Source organism: Xenopus laevis, chromosome 1S (genome assembly GCF_017654675.1).
Source record: "Xenopus laevis strain J_2021 chromosome 1S, Xenopus_laevis_v10.1, whole genome shotgun sequence".
NCBI lineage: Eukaryota > Metazoa > Chordata > Amphibia > Anura > Pipidae > Xenopus > Xenopus laevis.
Window position 1 is genome coordinate 152,098,923 of NC_054372.1, and position 22,307 is coordinate 152,121,229.

Genomic DNA, 22,307 nt, shown 5'->3' on the forward strand with positions numbered 1-22,307 from the left:
ACTGTTAATTAACTGGACAGTTGTTAGCGCCATTTAAATATACACCCTATTTTATGTAATTACATATGAAAGATAGGTTAGCCTCAGCAGTCCCCTAAAGATTTATTTTCCTGTTTTCCCCCCACATCTGCTGCATCTGTGGATGATTAGTTTGTTTCATAGTGATCATAAATGAATTATGCGCCGTCCCTGGGGAACAGGGGAGCAAGAAAGCTTTTCCAATGCCGCTCACATATTTTATTTATTTTTAGCTCCTGCTAGCTGCGCCCAATCATTAATATAGATCAGGAATGTCCATACTGTGACCCCTCTGCTGCCATTGTACTACAACTCCCAGCGTCCCCTGAAAGCAAAAGGACATTAGTAGTTGTTGTTGGACAAGAGCTGGAGGACAGCGGGCTGTGCACCCTTTTATATTATGGGATGCTTTTTTAGATCCTCTGTCTTTAAAATTCCCCATGCTGAACAGTAATTTACTGGGATACAGGCTGGAAACAGCCTTGATTGCTCTGGATGGTATGCAGTGAAATCAATTCCTAATCAGCCTTTACAGCGTTTGTATTTTTGCAGTTGTCTGGTTTTAAGATGATGTTATGGAAACCCAGTGAGAGGGACTGTGAATGGTGTGCGCTCTCCCATGAGGGCTAATGGTGTGAGAGTCATTCATGCAGCATGGCTAGGCTCGCTCTGCAGTACACTGCTGCTGCTTATGCTGCTACTGGCAGGCTCTATTGATTGTATCACTGCTCCCAGCCCAGGAGAGTGCGCACACATTGCCTGCTCAGCAAACCCTCCAGCTCAAGCATTTGTTGCCTTTCCCAGAGTCAGCTGCAGACCTACCCAACTGACATGTAGTGCTCTAGCACTGATACTGCTCTGCTCTCCCTTTGTATCCTGAATTGCCTCCAACTCTGCAGAGGTTCCTGGTGTTCCATCCAATCCAGGATCCATAGGAGAGGGGTCTGCTGCTACAGATTCCACTGCTGCTGCTCTGCATTACTTTAGGTAAATACAGTCTGCATTCTAGTGGTGTGTATGCTATGGATTTGCTTGCTTATTGTACTATGAATGAATAGGTTAGGGTTTCGTGGCATAACTGGGGACAGGCTATTTTGTGTGCTTTAGGGGCACAAATAGATTTTCAGACTGCAGGACTTAAGGCAGTTTCTCTGCAAACTGACATGTCTTTACAATTTAACGCTGCATGACTTAGAGAGGAGTTCATTTATACCATAGCATACACTTCTACATGTCTACATATAACCCTGATGAACATCCTGCAGAATTGTTACATGCATTGCACGGCAAGATTTTCTACTTCATTCTACCTAAACACAATGAAGTAATATGTTAGACGTATTATGTTGGTTAGTCTATGGCTATATATCTGCTTTAATACAGAGGGTTTGTTGCATGCACTTGTATAATTCCCAAAGAACAAAGCCATACCTTTGCTTGGGTAAAGCTGTTCTTTGGGAGGATAATGAATTAAAACGATAAATGTTTGGGGTATACCTACTTAATACACCGCAGTGGTGATATCAAAAAGCACTTGACAGCCCAATGGTTTTGTCAATATAGTAATCTAAGTTTGCTAATCTCTAGTGGACGTTTGAGCAAAATAAGGAGCCAGCCAACCCCTTTGTCTCTGAATGCCAATTATATAATCTTATTACACCAAAGAGTTAATAGCACAAAGCCACTGCATTAGAACAGGTGAAATGAATTGCATCTATCCTGCCCTTTTGTAAGAGAGTGGGGGGTAGAACTCCAATGCTCTCTGTACTACGGACGGACGCCGATCGCTCATCTCTCATTCATAATGACTTTGTAAACTGTAAACTCCCCTTAACAAGGTTTTTCGCTTAGTGAATATTAAATATTATCACCTTCTTTGGCATAAAAGCCTATGCTGTATATAATAGCCCCACATATTCCTGTTCCATTTCTCCAGTTTTTTTTTTTTAAATGTTATCTAATGCTGTTGTTGCAAAGCCAGTTTTTTTAAATTGTAATGAGAAATAATACCTTTGACACTGCCCTCATTAATGTGACAACTGGTGATTCACAAGTCGAGTAATAATATTTACTTTCAGCTGGTGAATTCATTGCGCTGAATCAGAGAGTGAAAAGATGTAGCTTCTCACAGTTAGAAATGTGCCAATTGCACTAAGGTTGGGCAGTCCTTTTCCTTTTTGCTGCAGAATTTAACACCCTCCCTTAGTTTAACCATTTGCTCTTTACTTGCCCCCCCCATGAGAATAGATTATAGAGCCAAGAGAGGCTAACTTGCCCTTTATTAGACAGTTGCATTTTTCCCATTCAGCCCTGAAGAGTTTATGAATGAATGACTTTTCCAGTATGGATGGCAAAATTGCATGAGATGGCACATATGCTTTACAATTTATTAAGATGATGTTAGAATGGCAAAATGGCTGTTTTGCCTAAAGGGAAATATCTAAAAACAAACAGCAATAAAAAATTGAGCAATTGTAAATCAATCTTTTTGTCTCAGAGTACCCTAGGAAGGTGTGCCTTGCAGCTGATCATAGTAGGGAATGTGGGCCATGGGGTGGGGTTTTATGATGAAGAAGTGAGCAATTTGCCATCAGTGAAGTCCCTGGTGTTGCTTTCTGTCTTGCACCCTTTTAGACTGCAGTGCAGATGTACCTTCCCATGTGGTGAGTGACAGCCACGGGGCAGAATGTAGACCGTATGCCTTTATAGCGCAACCATTTTCCAAAAGTGTTTTGTCTAAAAACACGAATCAAGCCCTTTTTATTTATAAACAAGCATCCTTAAATACAGTAGGTCTGCTGCTGAACTGCTGATCATGAAAGGTCAACTTAAGCCATGCCAGAATATGTGCTACAATGCACAGGAATTATGAGTTGAGGTGCAGCACCCCTAAATAGGCTATGTGCCACCAACCTGACCACCTCTTTAGGTACTATACTGACTGATGGCTCAGACACCCCCTGCAGTCATTTCATGCACTTGCCTGGGTAAATGTGCACTGGGAACCCACAACTTGAGACTGTGCTTTTGGTAGAGAGATCACAGGCATAACTCAGTATTCATACACCTGGGGATCATTACAGTAACCTTATTATTGCAGCTAAATGTTCAAATATTTCATACCAAGATTCCTTGTCAGTTAATAAATACTATCTAATAACTAAACTCTAGTCTGTTCAGTTGGATGGAGGCTTAATGCTGGCAACTGGGCATAGAGGTTCATGGAGGTCCAAATAGTAAAAATCCAAGTAGGACAGTGCCACTTCATGTCGGCAGTTTACCTTTATGGCTAGTCCTGCAATGTAGGCCAAATAGAAAAGGGGGCCCAAGAAGGTAAAGTAAATGCTCATTTGTTGTTATTTATCAATACATTTACTTGAAAAAATCTGATGCAGGAAAAGGCTTGGTAAAATTGTGAAAAAATATGAATTTGTGAAAAAAGACTTTTTTTCGGATTATCACCCGAAAACCACAAATTGACCAGATTATTTACGAAACCCAGTGCAGATCATTATATCTTCCAATTGTAAACGGGACATCTGCCATTGACGTCTACATGACCTCGCCAGGTTTGAGATGGAGTACTTTTTTATTCAGACAGATTTATTTTAACAGCATCAGGGTTCAATAAATCAGCAAAAATTCAAGGTTTTTTTATGAAAAAATTGTTTTTCCCCCTTTAAAAACCCGACCAGAAATTCAGAGTTTAGTAAATATCCCCTTGAATGTGCCCTCTAAGGTGTGAGCTTTTGTGGTCGCACACAAATTTTGAGGGCAGCGCAAACAAAGAATTTTGTGTGCAAAATTGTGTGACAGTACAAATTTTTTTATTAATTTAAGGAATTAAAGGGATTTAGTATTGAAGTGGTTACACCGCACACCTGGAACTTTACTCACTTTTTCTGCTTAAGTGGTGCTGGTTATCCTCCAGCCTGACGAGGCCCTCCAATAGTAGCAATTTCAATTATGGATCCGTACACACCAATTTTCTGCAGTTTTCTTTAATTTTTATTCACCACCAATATCAACGTTTCGGGGGGTACAACCTCCCTTCGTCAGGATATCCTGACGAAGGGAGGTTGTACCCCCCGAAACGTTGATATTGGTGGTGAATAAAAATTAAGGAATTAAAGGGAACATTTCCTACCTAAATAACAATGCCCACAAAATCTGTTTTGCACCCCATGTGTGTTGCTATTAAATATGGCTGTGAGAGTAGATTAATATTAAAGTTATAGTAGCTGTGTGCTTGCTGAGGAAAGAAGATCCCTGATCATTTAACCAGACCACTTATTTTTAAATATTTGCTGTCATCTTTCTAGCATTCAAATGGGGTCATTGACCACTGGCAGCCAAAATGCTAGTGCCCTGGTAGACTACCATTTTCTCATTATCATTAAATCTCTCATTCTCTTATTGAAACCACATGCTGGTTACTAAGGTATATTGGACCCTAGCAACTAAATAGCTGCTATAATTCTAAACTAAAGCCTTTATCACTGTCTTAGTAACCATCAATTTAAAAGGGAGCTACCACTTAAGGGGCTTCCTCAAGGACAATCCTAGTACTAGTTAGTTTATATCACAAAAACTCCCTCCACCACAATTCCATACAGTCTGTACATCTATATCTTGCTGGTTGCCCTTGGCAACTGTACCAGTTGCGGCAGACTGATGTTCTAAGGTCATGAAAAATTACTGTTTTGGTGGTCAGCTCTGTTCGAAATGCTTGTTTAGAGACCATGCACATGAACTCTTTGAAGTGACGTAGTGTAAAATGAGATTAAAGTGCATCTGGTCTGCTTTACCTGTTGGCCAACAGACTTTACATATGCAAGTGCAGATTGCAAATTGCAATGTTTTTACATGTAATGCAACATTTTCCCCATAGCTCAATCATAAGTGTGGTTGTGCTCTAAGTTGCTTCTGCCATAATTGCGCTCTCTGTGCTCAGTAGTGCTTGCATTTTGACACTTATTGGATGCAAATTACATCTAGTATTTTCAGGGCAGGAGCTGACTCACTTTTGTGCATGAAATATGGCATTTGCAGTCTTGGGAGCTTGTAACCTGGGAAGCCTGGAGCTAGTGCCGGGTCCAGGGTTCCTAGCATGAATAGGTATAGTTTTGCACCATTCATCTGAAGATGCAGGTCTGATGCAATGGCAACCATGTGAAAGTTCAGGAGTGTGCTAAGACACAAGTATCTAATGTGGCTACTCACATACTCTCAATTCCAAACTGGCGCACAATTGCCCAGGGGCTCTATCACAACTACTCACTCCTCGTGCCTAGCTTGTGCATTTCCTTTTATAGGCTCCTGAAGGGGTTTTACCCTACAGGTCAAACATATGGGCTGAATTAAATATTGCCTGAACTATTTACACTATTTTGTATTGAACTAGTTACTTTTTTTAAAAAGTTATTTTTCACCTCCATAAAAGTACCTTAATGAATTGTGTCAATTTATACTCTCCATTGTGCTCATTATGTGCATTTGGTTCTCCAAGTTTTACTGACCAGTGCTTTTGTATTTATTGGATTCCTTTGCACCCTTTTATTCCTGTTTCTGTCCTTAGGCAATGACCCAAATGACTTTCTTTCCTGGCTATAATAAGTGTGACAAAGCACCAAGAATTGCCACACATCGCTTCACATTATAATGACGCAATGACACATGATACCTGAGGTTACAAACATTATTATTATATCGGAAATATTGACTTACAAGTCAACAGCATGTGTTTATAAAGGGGCCTGTGGTATGTTGCCATTTGGCAGGCCAATTCCCCATTGATACCCCATCATGCATAGAGACTGTCCTATTTGGTTCTTGAAAAGGAATATTTAGGAATATTTAGGTCCTTGAGAGTTGGATAGAAGTTTATGGCCAACCAGACAGACAGTAAAGCAAGTAAGCATGGCATACTGTAAACTGAGCCAGTAACAGATAATAAATGAAATGCAGTGGTACAGAGGTCCTTTCTAAATGTTACAAGGTCATAATCATTGAATTTACATTTTAATATGTAAAAACAAATTAGTAATTGTGCTGGAAATTCAGGGCTGCTGCACACACAATACGGTACTGTGATAAATGTTCCAACTCTAGTCAATAATTCCGATCGGCACTACTGTACATTTCTTTCAGATGTATTTTGATTGATGGTCTTTCAGCCTCACCTTCTTTCTAGTAGAAAAAAATCCAAGGCCAAAGAAATTGGCAGGCTAACCACACAAGTGAACTCTGCTGCCTTTGAAAGAGGCCAAACCATCTATCATATTTTGACTTTCTCTGTGTTTCACTATTCTGAAAAGAACTTTATTGTAATTTTGCCAAGACCTTGTTCAAATACTTTGGTGTTTTATACCTGACTATTGTGTAAATTTTTTTAGTAACTGGTATTTTTACTACACTTTCGAAACGCTGTTTGCATTTTTTTTTTTGTCATGGCAACTTTTATTTCTTCCAGTGACACCAAATTTTCGAATATAAATATGTATTTACCGTCTAAATGTGTCCTACCAAAGGCTGTAGCCTGAAACACCTGCAACTTTCCCAATGGATTTAGAAGGTCTCCAACAAACAGTCTGAAATTCTGAAATGGAAAGCAATAAGTGTAATTTGAATTGCACACAAAATTTGAGATCCTCAAAGAGATTTCAAAAATTATTTCCTTTTATCTGTAATAATAAAACAGTGTCTTGTACTTGATCCTAACTAAGATATAATTAATCCATATTCGAGGCAAAACTATCCTATGGAGTTTAATGAATGTTTAAGGGATTTATTAGTAGACTATAAGTAGTATGGAGCTCTCAATTACAAAAAGACCCTTTATCTCAAAACCCCCAGGTCCCAAACAATCTGGATAACAGGTCCCATACCTATACAGGTAATCCGATGTTAGGTGGTTAAAAAGAAGGGAAGAACTGAGGGTCAAAAAATCACATTTATTATAAATTGACTGGCAATTTATTAGTCTCTGGGCCTGACTACCCTTGTATATGTGATTGTTTGTGCTCATTGTCTGTGGATCAGTTATCTTCCAATCAGGAATTTCAGGCAGCTATGGATGCTATGGATGAAAGAATTTGCCAGTTTAGATTATAATTGTTAACTGAAGGATGCTGGCCGAAATAAAAAAGCAACAGGGAGTAAAAATAAGCTAGGTAGACAGAAAGGGGGTAACATTCTCTAAAGAAGCAGCCAGCTCAAATGTGCATGAATAAATGAGATGGGAGAGGAAACTGCTGGGAATTGAGCTAAAAATACAGAGCGGGATTATTTTATAATAAGAAGAGAATAAGTGGAAAGCGTGATGCAGCCATATGGAAACTTATGGAAGAAGAAGGATGCAGATGAGATAAAAGAGATGAACAGGGGAATTAATAGAGGAAAATAACAATGATGGTTAATACCACTGTCATGCAATTAAGGGTATTGTACTAGCAGAATTATATATATTATAAAATATACATTCCCTTTATGATGCCATTAGTAGGTCTGAGTGTGACGGCAGTAATGTAACTACTGTGGGCTGGGCCTGAGTGCAGGATGTGAAGCCGGGCCCCCCTCCCGACACAATCTTCGCTCCGGATTTGGAGAAGATCTGGCGGATTTGCCAAAGATCCGAGGCTCCAGCAGGCCCCAAGGGGGTGCAGGCCTGGTAGTTCCGACGCTGCATGATAGTTGTAGTTCACAAAATTCCATCTTCACTTGCCCATTAACTTATCAGGCATCAGATTTTGCAGGCTGGTGACACAAAATTTGAACTAAATAGCCTTCAGGTTTAAACTCAATAAACCCTGGAACTGCACATGTTCCCTGCATTCAAATACTCATCCATTTGCAGGTCGGATTTGTGGAGAGGCAACCAAGGCCCGGGCCTAGGGCAGCAGGATTTTAGGGGGCAGCATGCTGCCCAACAGGGCCGGAACAAGGGGTAGGCAGAGTAGGCATGTCCCTAGGGCGCAAAGCTGCTCTGTTGCCTACCCCATTGTCCGGTCCTGTCTCTCCCCGACTGCCGTGGATATTTTTCCACAATTGCGCTTCTGTTTCCATGCGCACCATAGCAACAGAGCAACCCTAGGTTGCCTAGGGCGCCTGGCTGGGTTGGCCCGGCACTGCTGCCCAGACACACCCACATTGGTTCAGAAACACTGGGGATGCGCAGGAGATATGATAGTTTTTTAATTTCCCGTGTGCCAATCCCCATTGCTCCAGTCCCAATGATGAAAATTTGAGCAAATAAAAGAGGACCAGGGTGGCAAATGACGGGCCTAGGGGCGCCCGCTATGTAAATCCGGCCCTGTCCATTTGATGTGTATTTTTCAGTTGTAATGAATTAGCCAGGCATGAATTATCTTAGATTATTCATTCTCTGATTTTCTTCCAAAGCCCAGCACGTATGAAGCTGTCAGTAATTCGCAGGCAGTTGCAGATACAGTGGCTGGGAAGGGAAATAAGAAATGCGTGACTGAAAGATTTCCCCAGATTCATGAAGCGCTACCTTTAGAAAGATATATTCTAGTACAAAGGCTCTCATAAAATACCAATGAGAATATATTTTATTGTATACGGACTGTTCACTTCTGAAACAATTTTACAGCTATTTCCTTGCAACTTGAGAGATGACTGTGTAACACGAGCAATTTTTTTTCCAAACCTGTATTAATTTACTGCGCTTATGGTTATTATTATTTTATTATTAACATGTATTTATATAGCGCCAGCATATGTCGCAGCGCTGTAAAGTAAATATGTTTTTTACAACTAAATCACATTAATTACATGCATAACACATATGGAGTTACATACATCAGAACCAATACCGGTACAAAAGGCGAGGAAGGCCCTGTGCAAAGGAGCTTACAATCTAAAGGGAAGGGGATAAGACATTTATTAGCCATTTAACATTTTTTACTGGATTCCTGTCAAAAATGACTGCCCCAAAGTGTGTGAACATCTCGCAACATCTCACTCACAGTGTTGCACATGGTAACTATATATTGGTGTGCCTGCTGCTCAGTTCTCTGCCATTATGGTTCATAAAAGCTAAGCTTTTTAGAAAGATTTTAGAGAAACCCTAATTCCTATTGCACAAATCTGTCAAGATTGGAAACTGTTAAAGGAGCAGTAACTTCAAAATGACCTGAGATGGCTGCCTACACAAAATAATACACTTGCTGGTTCAGGAATTAAATTTTATATTGTAGAGCGAAAACATCATAAAAAGAACAGAATCCCTTTAAGATGAATTGCGTAGATATAGATTAAAGGACCAGCAACGTAATTTTTTTTAAAAATTAGTTTGTATATAACGAAAAAAAACACCAAGACATATTTAACTTTAATATCGCAAAGTCTATTAAAAAATAAAATTTCCTCTTTAAAAAAGGCAACAGGGCGATGATCCATCGTGCGGTGCTCGATTTTTCCTCCCTGCCTTCTATAGGAGATAGCCAGGGAGGAGAAATCAAGTGCCGCTCTGTCGCCTTTTCTGAAGAGGAGCACAAGCAGAGTTTCGGTAAGTTATTTTTTAATAAAGACTTTGCAATTTTTAAAGTTAAATATGTCTTAAATATGTGTTTTTTTTCTTAATATACAAACAAATTTTTTATAAAACAAATTTTTTATAAAAAAATGTTGACGTTACTGGCCCTTTAATCTATATCTACACAATTCATCTAAAGGGATTCTGTCATGATTTTTATGATCTTTTCACGCAACAATATAAATATATATTAAATATATATATTATAAAATGTAATTCCTGAACCAGCAAATGTATTTTTTAGTTGTAATATTGGTGTGTAGGCAGCCATTCCCATTGTTCTGTTGTTAGCGTGCAGGGGGAAAGGGAGGGGCTGATATCACTCCAATTTGCAGTACTGCAGTAAAGAGTGACTGAAGTTTATCAGAGCACAAGTCACATGACTGGGGGCAGCTGGGAAACTGACAATATGTCTAGCCCCATGTCAGATTTCAAAACTATATATAAAAAGATCTGTTTGCTCTTTTGAGAAACAGATTTCAGTGCAGAATTCTGCTGGAGCAGCACTATTAACTGATGTATTTTGAAAAAAAACCCCTTTTTTCCCATGACAGTATCCCTTTAATTCAGTTTAATTGTCTCAGTTGGCATCTCCTGCCTTTAATCTACAAAAAGTGGATTCCATGGCATAGGCACAATTCAGTTTGCTGTTTGGGGCTTAAAAGTAAATTCGCTGCTCTTTCTAAAACCTCTGTTTAGGTACTTTCAAATTTGCCACAAATTCAAGGCACAAATTGGCATGCTCTCTCCTGCTTTGATCAAACTGCCAGTGGAAGAGAAACACTCTTTCTAAAACAACCTACAAAGCCGATATCCAGGCTCTAACATAACCTGATAAGGCTACACAGTGATGTACAGTAACGTAAAGGGGAACTATTGCAAAAATGAAAATTTAAATACTGTATAAGCTTAAAAATTCTGTATAGTTTCTGAAATAATCAGGTTTATCTTCTTTATCCCTCTCTCAGCATCTAATTCTCTTCATTCTCTTTTCATGTCAGAGTTGGGTGTCAGTTATTCATTGACAGTTAGATCCATTTTATCTTATAGCGGGGATTTCTTTTCCTAGCAGATAAATTAGAGCTCACTCAAATAACTGATTCCAGTACAAACAAAATCTAACAAAATAACTGCCTTTTGCACAAATTCTGCATGTAGAGAGACACGATGTCTGGTGATTTTAATAGAATAAGTTCTAATACACCTTCTAGGTAAAAGGAGCCCCCCATAAGATATATTGGATCTAACTGTGAATGATTATCTGGCACCCAACTCCTGCATAAAGGGAGAATGAAGAGAAACAGATGCTGAGAGAGGAATAGGGAAGATGAACTTGATTATTTCAGAAACAGTACAGAATTTTTAATTGATTATATTTAGAAAACTTCTGATTTCAGTATGCTGAAGCGTGTATTAAATTCTCATTTTCGCGATAGTTCCTCTTTAATGACTGTATGAGACAGATTAATCCATTGTAAAGTTTTCTATCGGCTCTATGCAACCCCTTTAAACCTCAAAGCAGTAGGCAAAAGGGCCAACGATACTTGCCCTAGGTGCGGAACCCCCCGCGGCTAACTTTCTACATATGATTGGGGCCTGCCCAGTAATAGCCGCCTTCTGGTCTCAAATAATGACTTTCCTAGCAACTACGCTTGATTTCCCACAATTACTTTCCCCACAGTGTGTCCTTTGGGTATAGTGGACCACTTACTGTAGGTTGAGGTTTCGTGTTTTACTGTTTTAAGCCAAAAAATGTAAATTAATGCAATTAAGGCCCTCTCCTCCCACTTAAGACTCCTGGATTAACCTGATGAACTTGGTAATATGATTAATGATTAGGGTCAGTTATAAAGCCAGAGGCAACGCTTTCAAATTTGGAGTCCTTGGTAGGAATCGGGTCCTGGTACACAAGCAATGGATGACAATATCAATGAATACTTTCCTATACCTGTACCGATTATTACTGATCTTTTAAACTGAAAACACTGTTGTGTATTAATGGAGTAAGTTATAACAAAACCAGTGACATGCTTAGATTTGACAGATATGTTCAATGTTTTGTCTTGGTTTATACAAAATAAAAACATTACTTTGCTGGTACAAGCAGTGTAGATGGAGGCTGTGCTTGTGTAGGGGCTTTCCAAATCTAATCAGCAGTATTCTCTAAGCTCCTAACATTTGCAGATCCGTGATTCAGTCATCAGAAATCTGGAACATCTGGCTGGTGTGTAAAGTTATCCCATCAATAGGCACAGGTGGCTGAGTCCAAAAGGCTGAGCTAGTGACTGCCTCGGTGGTGCACAGCTTACAGGCCCAAGGGACATCTGCTTTAACATGAAAATAGCCATAATCTTTTTATGCTACTTGCAATAATTAAACTGTACAAATCAGTCGGGGAGACCGAATCATGTTGTGCTGCGGCTGCGTTTATTATTCAGAAGAGGTTTTTGATGCACCCTTACAGGGAATTCTGGAATGCAGCCCTGACTGTTTGTTTTGTATCTGCAGCTGAGCCTGTTAAACAGATGGGTACGCAGAGTGTTTCCACACTTTGGATTTATATCATTGTGAAACACACCATCCATTAATAATCAGCATCATATACTTCAGTTAACTATCTAATGTCTACACATACAAACACACATCACACAAAACAACAACAATAATATCACATTAATAATTCACAACCAAAGACAAAAAGAAAAAACTTTTTGAAAATGAAAAATCGTAATTGTATCCGTCTGCACAACCTAAATTACGGAAAAAGAACAGACATCAATATTCCAATGCAGTACAAGTGTCTTGCTCTGCCAAAAAATGTCCTCACGCACTGCTGATATAGCAAACAACTGAAAATGCATCAATAATGGGAGAATTACAGGCAGACTTGCATTTTGTTTGTTAAAACTGGATTGTATTTTCATATTTTTAAAATCTAAACATAACGTTGGCCCCAAAGGCAAGAGGTGATGGAAGAAGGCATTTTCAGGCAGATAACACCCCTGTGTTGCACTCTATCCCCCCCCCCTAGTGGCTTGGGTACTACAAATAAACTTATATTTTCTTAACTCTATTTGGACTTATAGTGGCCAACCTAACTCATTTCACCTTTTCCCATTATTTTCCATTCATCATAAAATATAAGAAACCAACATTTTCAATTTACATAATTTCACAATAACAATCAACATTGGTTACTAGGTCTACCACGTTAAAAGTGTAGACTGTGATACAGGGTCTTCTTTCGCTGTAGGGTCGATTTTGTTAAGAATATTAGCTCTCAGGAATACAATAGGTTCAGTAGTTAAGTACTTGCTTCTTAACCTTGGGACCCCTTGGGATGTTGACTAATCCCAACATGCTTTAACCCTTGATTAATTAACCCTCCTCTGATGAAGCGCCCAATAGCGCGAAACGCGTCAGGAGGGTGTGGCTAACAACAGGTAGGCAGACTGGGGGGGAGACACTGCTTTGTGGTGTGTGTGATTTGAACATTGATATGTCATTTTTTGTGGTATATATGCACCAATAAATGTTTTTAAGCGAGAAACTGTGCATGTCTTTGATATTTACTGTTGATTAATGAATTCTAGCATTTGTAGTCCAGCCACATCTGGTGACCCAAAGCTAAGAAACAGGGATTTAAGTGGGGGATAAACAGGGGTCAGATGTTCTTCATGGCTATTATATGAAAATGCAGGACTTTTGCTTTGCAATATATCTACAAATGCATATAAGATGATTTCTTCTTAGCATTACTAACCCTTTACTGGGATTAAGAGTTTCCATGTTTATGTTAATATCCTTACTGTTCTAGACCAATAAAAACTCACTGAGTGCTTATTATTTGTTACGTAAGCCAAAATGAACTTATTTAGGGATTCAAACCAGGCTTTTGAGCTTGAGATGCAGTGTTACAAACACAACCTCTAGGACAATGCCTTCACTATCCATTTTCTTTCAGAGAACATTGAATGAAATGCCTATATATTTTGTTTTACATACATGAAGATGATATCCCCCACATCTTTATCTGATTTAGCTACCCAAGTGGTTGGCCAATTTGTCTGATTCAATAGTTAAACCTTTAGTCCAGTGGATGGATCATATGGGAACATGTGCTGAGCCATCAGCTGCAGAGTAACAGCAATATTTGGACACCAGAAAAAGTATTAAAAGTATAAACACAATTATCGTTATCATCCCTAATACAATATTGCCTCTTTGCTGTGTGAGCTTTCATAACCTTAAATGTACTTTATTAAGACAGTTTGGAACATATTTTAATGGGTAACAATTTGATTATTCTTTTTAGCTACAGACCTCATGCATGGCCAAATGTGATTCTTGGTCAACATTACTTTCTACCCGTCTGATTTTTTTCAAGCACCAATCAAATATTGGTAGGGGATTCCAGTGGCCATTCTGAATTCAAATTTTACCTTGGCACTGTTCTGAACAGTGTGTATGTTCTCCATGTGTCTGCATACTCTTCCTCCAAGTATACAAAATATCATATGGATCCAGTGACTTCTCACTTCTAGAAGGCTGGACTTTTTATATTGGGAGTGGTTGGCTGTCTGTTAATAAGTTCTTTTTGTCAGAAAGGTTAATGGTTTCTGTCTGAGAATAATCAGGTTATATCACACATCTGTTCATACACTGCTTTGTTTATATTTCAGTTAAATCCCAAAACTTGAGCTTTGATATAAAAAGTATTTAACAAAGATTTTGACATCTCTAGTTGTCATTTTTCTCAGTTTGAAGGGCATCAAAACTGAGCTAGCGGCTGCCTTCCTGCAATGAAAACAGCTCATCGTATTTCAAACAGCAGGATCTGCTGTAGATCTTATACATTCCCTAAATAATTTCCAGCAAAAGAGAGTAAAAATGGCATGAAGACTGACCTCACCTTAAGCAAAGGACTCTACTCTAGGCCCATGAACCCAGTTACCATGGTATGTCATAAGTTTACAAAGTAATTTTTATTATTTTTTCAAATTGGTAAGCGCACAATTGGTGCAAAGTTTTGTGCTATTTATAAAGGTACTTGAATGCATATGAACTTCATCATAACATGAGATGAGCATAAATGCGCCTCTATATGAGGAGTTATACATAGGTATATGCATCATAGCAAGAGAACCCTGGAATTAGAATCTGCCAGGTAATTTCCGAATATTCGAAGTGGAAGGATTTACATTCGGCAGTCGAATATCGAGGGTTAATTAACCCTCGATATTCGACCCCATGTAAATCTGCCCCTAGGTGTTGTGCATCATTATATCCCATTTTACAAGCACTAAACATGCTTTTCCCATGGTATGCTATAGCCTAAATTTTTCCTTCAAATTTCAATTATTTCCATGATGGATACTCCCAAGAATCCAATATTTGTTTATTAATGTTTTGTAGTTGTAGTTTTGTGGAAAACAAAAAATAACTTTTTTAAGCAAATATCATATTCTACAATACAACAAGGTTTTCCGGACAGGTTCTGATTCAAAACTATTTAAAGAAGTGCAACCAAGTGTACTTTATTTAAATGTATATGCAGCTCTACCAGTGTTTGACAGTTATTCTGCACTTTATTTATTTCTTTTTTAAATTCAAATTTGCTTGTATTTAAATACAAACAAAAGTACATACATACGTATCGGGTACATTGTGCAAGGACTTTTACATATTCCGACAAGATCCCTTTGCCATTCCAAAGCTTAATGCAAAGGTGTTCCATTAATGTATTGCTTTGTCGCGTTTTGAAATCCAAGGTTATAGAACATAAAAAGTGGGTGATTTGGTTATAGGCATAGAGTTGGTTTTGTGTTAATCCATGCTTTTCCACAAGATCCTCAAATCATCTTAATGTTGATGCGAAATAGAGATCCCTCAGTTGGTATATGTCAGCATCTATCCAGCTGTTGAGAGATATCGATGGTATGAGATATTTAAATGCAGTTAATGGTAACAATGATGAGGGGAAGGTACCAAACTTAAGTTTTGATCCTATTTTATTACAGATGTTCAAAGTTACTATTGCAGTTGGCAGTTATTTATCCGTCGACGGTCTATATTTTTTAGGCATCCAGAAATAGTGAGTTAGGGTTTTATCCCGACCATATTGGTCTCCATATCCACCCAAGTTCTGTGTCCCTTCTCCGCATGCAATCTAACCGCTGATTCAAGTATTGCAGCGATGTAATAAGCTTTCATCAGGAGGGCTGGGTACTCCCAGCCCTCCCGATGCCCTTGAATATTGTGTTGTGGTGAAGGCCATTCTCGGGGGTTTTTGTTCCCAAATGAATCTATTTATACCTTTTTGGAGATTTTCCAGGTATTTAGGGGGAAGTGGTATTTGTAACATTATATACACATATAGTATCCTCGGGAGGAGATTCGTTTTTATTGACGCTATGCATCCAAACTATGATATCATCTTCTTTTGCCATTTATTGCATTCTGATTCTACCAGCCTTGTCAGGGGTGAGTAGTTTAATTTGAAAATTGTTTCCGGGTCTTTGGGCAGTTTAATTCCCAAATAGGTTATATAGGACTCCCTCCATTCAAAATTGTGATGTTGAGATATCCCCTCTAGAGCTTGTTTAGGTATATTGATAGGTAACGCGTTTATTATAGCCATTAATATATCATCTGCAAATAATCCTAATTTTTGCTGTCCTATAGGAGTGGGTATGCCTTTAATATCCTGGTTATCCCTTATACTCTGTGCCAGTGGCTCGACCATCGAAGCAAAGATCAAGGGTGAGAGTGGACATCCCTGTCTTGTCCCATTTGTAAGATGGAAGACGTTTGACAGGGCCCCCTTTGTGCAGACTTTAGCTGTTGGATTAGAATATAGTGGGTATATAGCTTTTAAAAAGGAGTCCCCTAACTGGAATTTTGTTAGTGTAGCTTTCATATAGTCCCAATTTACCCTGTCAAACGCCTTCTCTGCGTCAAGGGACAGCAAAGGGGCTGGTGATTTAGAATTTTTAAGTATGTGCAGGACATTTTGAAACCTCCTGGTCTGCACTTTATTTTTAATGTAATACTGTCCCTTAAGAATTTTAACAGATTATGGAAATTTATCAGACCAATAATACACATACCAGGATTATATGTATGTCAGGGAGATAGACTTTTTATAGACTGAACAGTAGATCACAATTTCTGTAATTAAATGTCCTAGCATCCTTTCATGTTTGTTACAGTGAACTGCTTCTAAATGTTGGTTTATATGTAGTAAATAGATATATTTATGCATTATTTATAAGTAATTTAAATGTTCTATCTATAAGGGTCACAAACTTTGATGTGGCTAATGATTTGATACTTAAGTAATCATTAAAATCCCAATTCTACATCCCAACAAAGGTGATCAATGCCAGTATTCTTGCTGCTGCTGTAACCCCTATACAGTACAGGTTTGGGAAGCAAGGATTACTCAATAAAGCATTCTCCATGGATTGCTACACTTAAATGTACTGTAATGCAGCTCTAACCGATCAGGCCAAAGGGAAAGGAGGTTAATATTTTCAGCTGACTGCAGGGTGTATGAGTCATTTTGCTTAAGCAGAACATTGGACTTAACGGTGCAAGAGGAATTTGTAAAGGGGAATTTTTAAGGGAATTTTGAGCAAAATATTCTTAACTAGCCCAAAGCACCCACATTTTCAATTGCCTGAAAGTGCTTCTGCATGTGATAGTAGCCTGAAAATGTCACTCTCAAAATGTCTGAATGTACCCTGTGTGCCATAACTCTATAGCTGGGTGCCAGTGCTAAACCATAATTCAAACAGTAAGCCTGAGCTTACCCATAAAGCTTGCTTGGCATGTGAATAATGATGTTCCTCCGGGCACTGGCATGGCAAGCTGAAAACCTGGTAGTTCAACTATGGCTCTAGCACACCCTTAGTAAATTAGAGTAACGACACCTGGTGCACGAAGGTAGAGGATCGGCCACCTCCCAAACAGTCCAGCAGAAAGAATCCCAAGGCACACAGGATAATTGCAAGCAAGCATTGAGAAAGGGGCGTGACCCCGAAACGTTGCACTTCGCAATAAACACGCAAGGCAGCTTGCTTGCAATTATCCTGTGTGCCTTGGGATTCTTTCTGCAAGCTGAAAACCTGCCCATGTTGTATAATACATGTCATGCAGTCACTTCTATGTAATAAACATGCATACTGTAAATACATGCGGATGCTAAATTGTGAGTTTAATGTTATGAAAATATATTTCAGTAGATAAAAACTGATGAAGTGGTAAAAATTTAACATAACAATAGCACATTAGAGATACCATTTAAGATTGATGAGAGGAGTAGATCAGCAAATAACAAACAGCCAAAGAAATGCTTTTGACGTACCATGTACAAAACTGAATGTGGCAATGAATCAGCAATGAAAAGGTCACTTCCAATCGTAGCAAATGATGAGAACACTTATAGGGTTTCTGGTCATGGTAAACATAGAAATTACATTCAGTTTACTAATGGGAATAATGCAATGCTCATATTCTCTATCAACAAGCCAGCAGTCTTTCATGGCTAACATGCTAAGGAGATAAAGAGATTTGCTGGTAGAAAGTGCCACAATTGTGGTGACCTGAAGAATGTACCAGGTATTGATAAGCTAATAAATTGTTCATATCAGTGAAAGAACCACTTGTTTGGCAACATTGCTCCCCTATACATAGTCAGTAATTTACAACTCCTCCAAATTTCAGTTTTATAATCCAATAATCCAATATGTACTGGTGATTAGGCAGAATTAAAGCTGAATGTACTGAAGAATGGACCACAGAGTCATAAACTTTAGCCTTGTTTTTCTTCTAAACAATTAGCTAGTAGTAGGGGGTTGTACCATGTTTGCCATAGTTCAGAAAGTTAGTGATTTACTACAACAGGAGGTGTATTAGTGAAAATCAAAGGAATTCCTAATTTGCACCATGAACATAATACCGTTCATGCATTGCTCTCTGCCATTCACTGTCTCAGTTACACAGAGTACTAACTTACAACAAGAGCAGTGTATGGATTTAGCCTCTGCTAACTAGCAGTCAAGCAAATTGGGATTCAAACAGGAAACCTTTTTTAACAAAAAATGTAAACTTTAAACAATAGTATTGTTGTCTTTAGACTGTCCGCAACATTTTTTCTAATGCATTAATGAAAGGCTAATGGAAAACACTTGCACTGGGATTGGGCACTTTTAGGCAATCAAGAGATTTTTGGTTTTATTGGGCTACTTAAGTATATTTTGCTCAAAGTGCCCTTAAAAATTCTGTGCTGAAGGTAAATGACTCATACACCCTGCAGTTTAAAACTTTCCCTTTGGCCAGTTAGAGATGTAATACTGTAAGTACATTTAAGTGTAGCAATCCATGGAGAATGATATATAGAACAATCCTTGGTTCCAAAATATGTACTGTATGGGCTTATGACAGCAACAAGAACACTTAGGTTGGGCTGCAAAATTTAAACAAACATCAGTGTGGCTGCATTGTGGGGAAATCGGTTTAACCATGGATTGTAAAGATAGTATCAGATTATTAGTCACATCACATTTTGTGACCTGTATAGTTACACTCAATTGGATTGGTTTGCTTCCAATGATGATTTATTATATCTTAGTTGGTACTGTTTTATTATTACCGGAAAAAAGGAAATACAAATACGAATTATTTGATGAAAATTGAGTCTATGGGAGATGGCCATTAGTGATGGGCGAATTTATTCGCCAGGTGCGAATTCGCGGCAAATTTCGCTGGCGAAAATGTCCAAAAACGCCGGTGTCAAAAACAGATGCCGGCGTCAAAAACGAGACACCGGTGCTGTTTCGCAAATTCGCCCATCGCTAATGGCCATCACATATTTTGGAGCTTTCTGGATAACCGGTTCCCTGATAACAGATCCCATAACTGTGTAAACCTGTGCAGCTAATTTTTTCAAATGGTAAACCTAAAGGATTCCTAGCCGTTGGATATTACCAATTCATCCAAACATGATACCTGAGTCAATTCATAAAAATGGATTCAACTACATTCTAACGTATTAAGTGAGTGCTACAACCTATCTCAGAATTTGCTGCCTGAAGCATACAGGGAGAACAAATCAAAACAATTATGTGCTGGAATGAATTGGAAAACAAGTTGTTACCTCCGAAGTCGTCAGAAACGTTTTATTGCAAATAAAATTTCTGCATAATGAGAAATCAATTATTGGGTTTTAGAGTTTTGGCCAATGGGTGGCAGCATGAGCAGAATGTGAACTTAGGAGAATTTGAAGACTCGTTGCATTTGTCTTTTCTTAGTTGGTTTTATAGACTGCGTATACATTTTTTTTCCACAATTTTTTTCGGAAACCCAGTGCACATCAAAAAATCATTGGGTTCTCCCCTTGACTTATATGCAACCTCGATGGTCTGAGATGCCAAATTTTCTGATTCTGACTTTTCCATTCTCGGAATTTAATAAACTCCAAAAAATTGGGATTTTTTAAAAGTGTGATTTAATAAAAAAAAAAAATCATGAATTTTTCATGATTTTTGCGTTCTGAGTTTAGTAAATAACCCCCTTAGAATCCAAGGTTATTTACAATGTACAGTACCTGTATTTACGTATGTGAGACATAATAATCACTATGGTCAAAGGCTATTTCTAATACTTGTGTTTACCTACAATTTGTAATGCATTCTGAATAGCATAAGCACTGTTATATAGGTGTTTGGTTACTACTACCGTTATCTTACCATTATATTTTACGTTTACAGTTGTAAGATGGGACCATCAAATTGCTAGTAGAATGGATCCATTATACACATGCATAATTCATTGCATGCTCAGTCACACTATCATTCAAAACACAGTATATAGATTGCATAATGTATAAATGAATATATAAGAGCAATGCTGGGAAAATAAAATGGATGTTCTCTGGGGAAAAGTTACTGGAGGAATTCCCTTGTTCTCCTAGTAGACTAATGGAAATGTCTGTCTTCACATATGGGATACAGTTGTAGTCTTTGAATATATATTGATCAGTTTAATTTCATTCCAGTGGCTTCAATTCATCATGGTTAAATTAAAGTTGAGTTGCAGTTCATTCGACTGAATTGCTTCATTATAAAAGTAAGGACTGCCAGTAAGGACTGCCTGGGGACTCTTTTGGACCCAAATTCCTATAGGGCACTCTTTACCTTTGTCCCTAACACCTGGTTGCTGGAACAGGGACAGGGATACTCTGGATTCCTTTTTGGAATCTCCTACCATTGCTCCATGAAGATTGCCAGTAACTTGGAGGCAATAATGAGAATGAGTGACGGTCAGGAATAGGCTTAGCAACAAACCTTCATATAATTCTGGACATTATGGCAGGGGTCCTCAGACATAAAGTACACTCTTCTCCTTGTCAGTAGTCACACTTTTGGGTGGCTTCAGGATTTGTAAAGCTACTTTAACAATAATACATTTTAAACAGATGGGTATAATTTGACCACTTTTGTGGGTAGAAGTTAGTTATAATGATGTCTTCCATTCACAGGTAGGTTCTCCTATGGCATCATGATTGATGCTTGTCCATAAGGGTGTCTAATGGGCTTCCTGTGATGAACATGCTACAGTCTAAAGTTTAAAGCCCATGTGAGTTCCTCCTGTCACTCCAGATATGTGTACACCATTTTGCCTGTAACCATTGTTAATCAAAATTAATATACCATTACATCACAAAGAAGCCAGTTGGCAAGGTTCTTCAATAACTGACCTATATAAATATTTTGCATGCATTTCTAAACGTAATGCAAAAAAAAAAAAATCAGTGATGTATAATTTGATTGCAGCTCACAGAGCATTCACTGATACACTGTATATATATATATATATATATATATATATATATATATATATATATATATATATATATATATATATATATATATATATATATATATATATATTTTCCTTATGCAAAGAGCAAGTCTTTCTTTTTTGTTACATACTTCTAACGATTGTTAAGTTGTGTAGTGTACATTGCTTATATTTGGTTTTTTGTAGGTACCAAATATCGATTTTCTAGGATCTCATATTGTCTTGTTTGTTTTGGCTGACAGTGCTGGTTACAAATGCTTAGCATTGTCAGTGTAATAGTAATCTACCTGTGACTGCAGATCACAAATGACTGCAGTGTAAGTTTATCCCATAAATGAACAATACAGTCGGAAGTGGAATGTTTTTAGAGCGGAATATTTTCATTATTTCACTTAGAAATACTTTAGTTGTAGAATATTTTTTTTTGCATCAAATAATGCCTTGTATTTTCAGCTCTAATCTGAAGCTCTAAAAGTCTCTAGAGAAAATGAGGGATGCAGTATGGAAAATTCAGCATGTTCCTGAGTACCTAAACCTCTTTAGTTACAGCAGATTATTATTTTCTACTTTTTGTATGGATATGACAGATGGTTAGAAAACTGGTTTGGATCGTATGTGTTTGTCAGTGGTTTACTCTTAGTGGACTAAATTATAGAGTGGGAGTACAAAAAGTATTTATTTAGCTGAATCTAGCTGTGGAGTATTGGTCTCTCATTCACAAAAGACATTATAAAACTAGAGAGAACATAGAGATTGGTGACAAAGCTCCTACAGGGAACGGAAGATCTTACTTACAGAGATAAGTTGGGATCAACTGGAATTTAATCTAATGGGAGATACTTGATATATATACTGGCTATATACATGT

At 38.0% G+C, this 22,307-nt stretch overlaps 1 protein-coding gene across 3 annotated transcripts in view; it reads left to right on the top strand.

Moving 5' to 3' along the window:
- The first annotated feature begins 476 nt into the window (after window positions 1–476).
- rph3a.S (rabphilin 3A S homeolog) overlaps window positions 477–22,307 on the top strand; it is a 107,669-nt gene continuing 85,838 nt past the window's right edge. The window contains exon 1 of one of the 3 annotated variants that reach the window (XM_041575587.1): window positions 477–1,005. The gene's annotated coding sequence lies outside the window, so the exon portion shown is untranslated. 3 annotated transcript variants of the gene reach the window in all.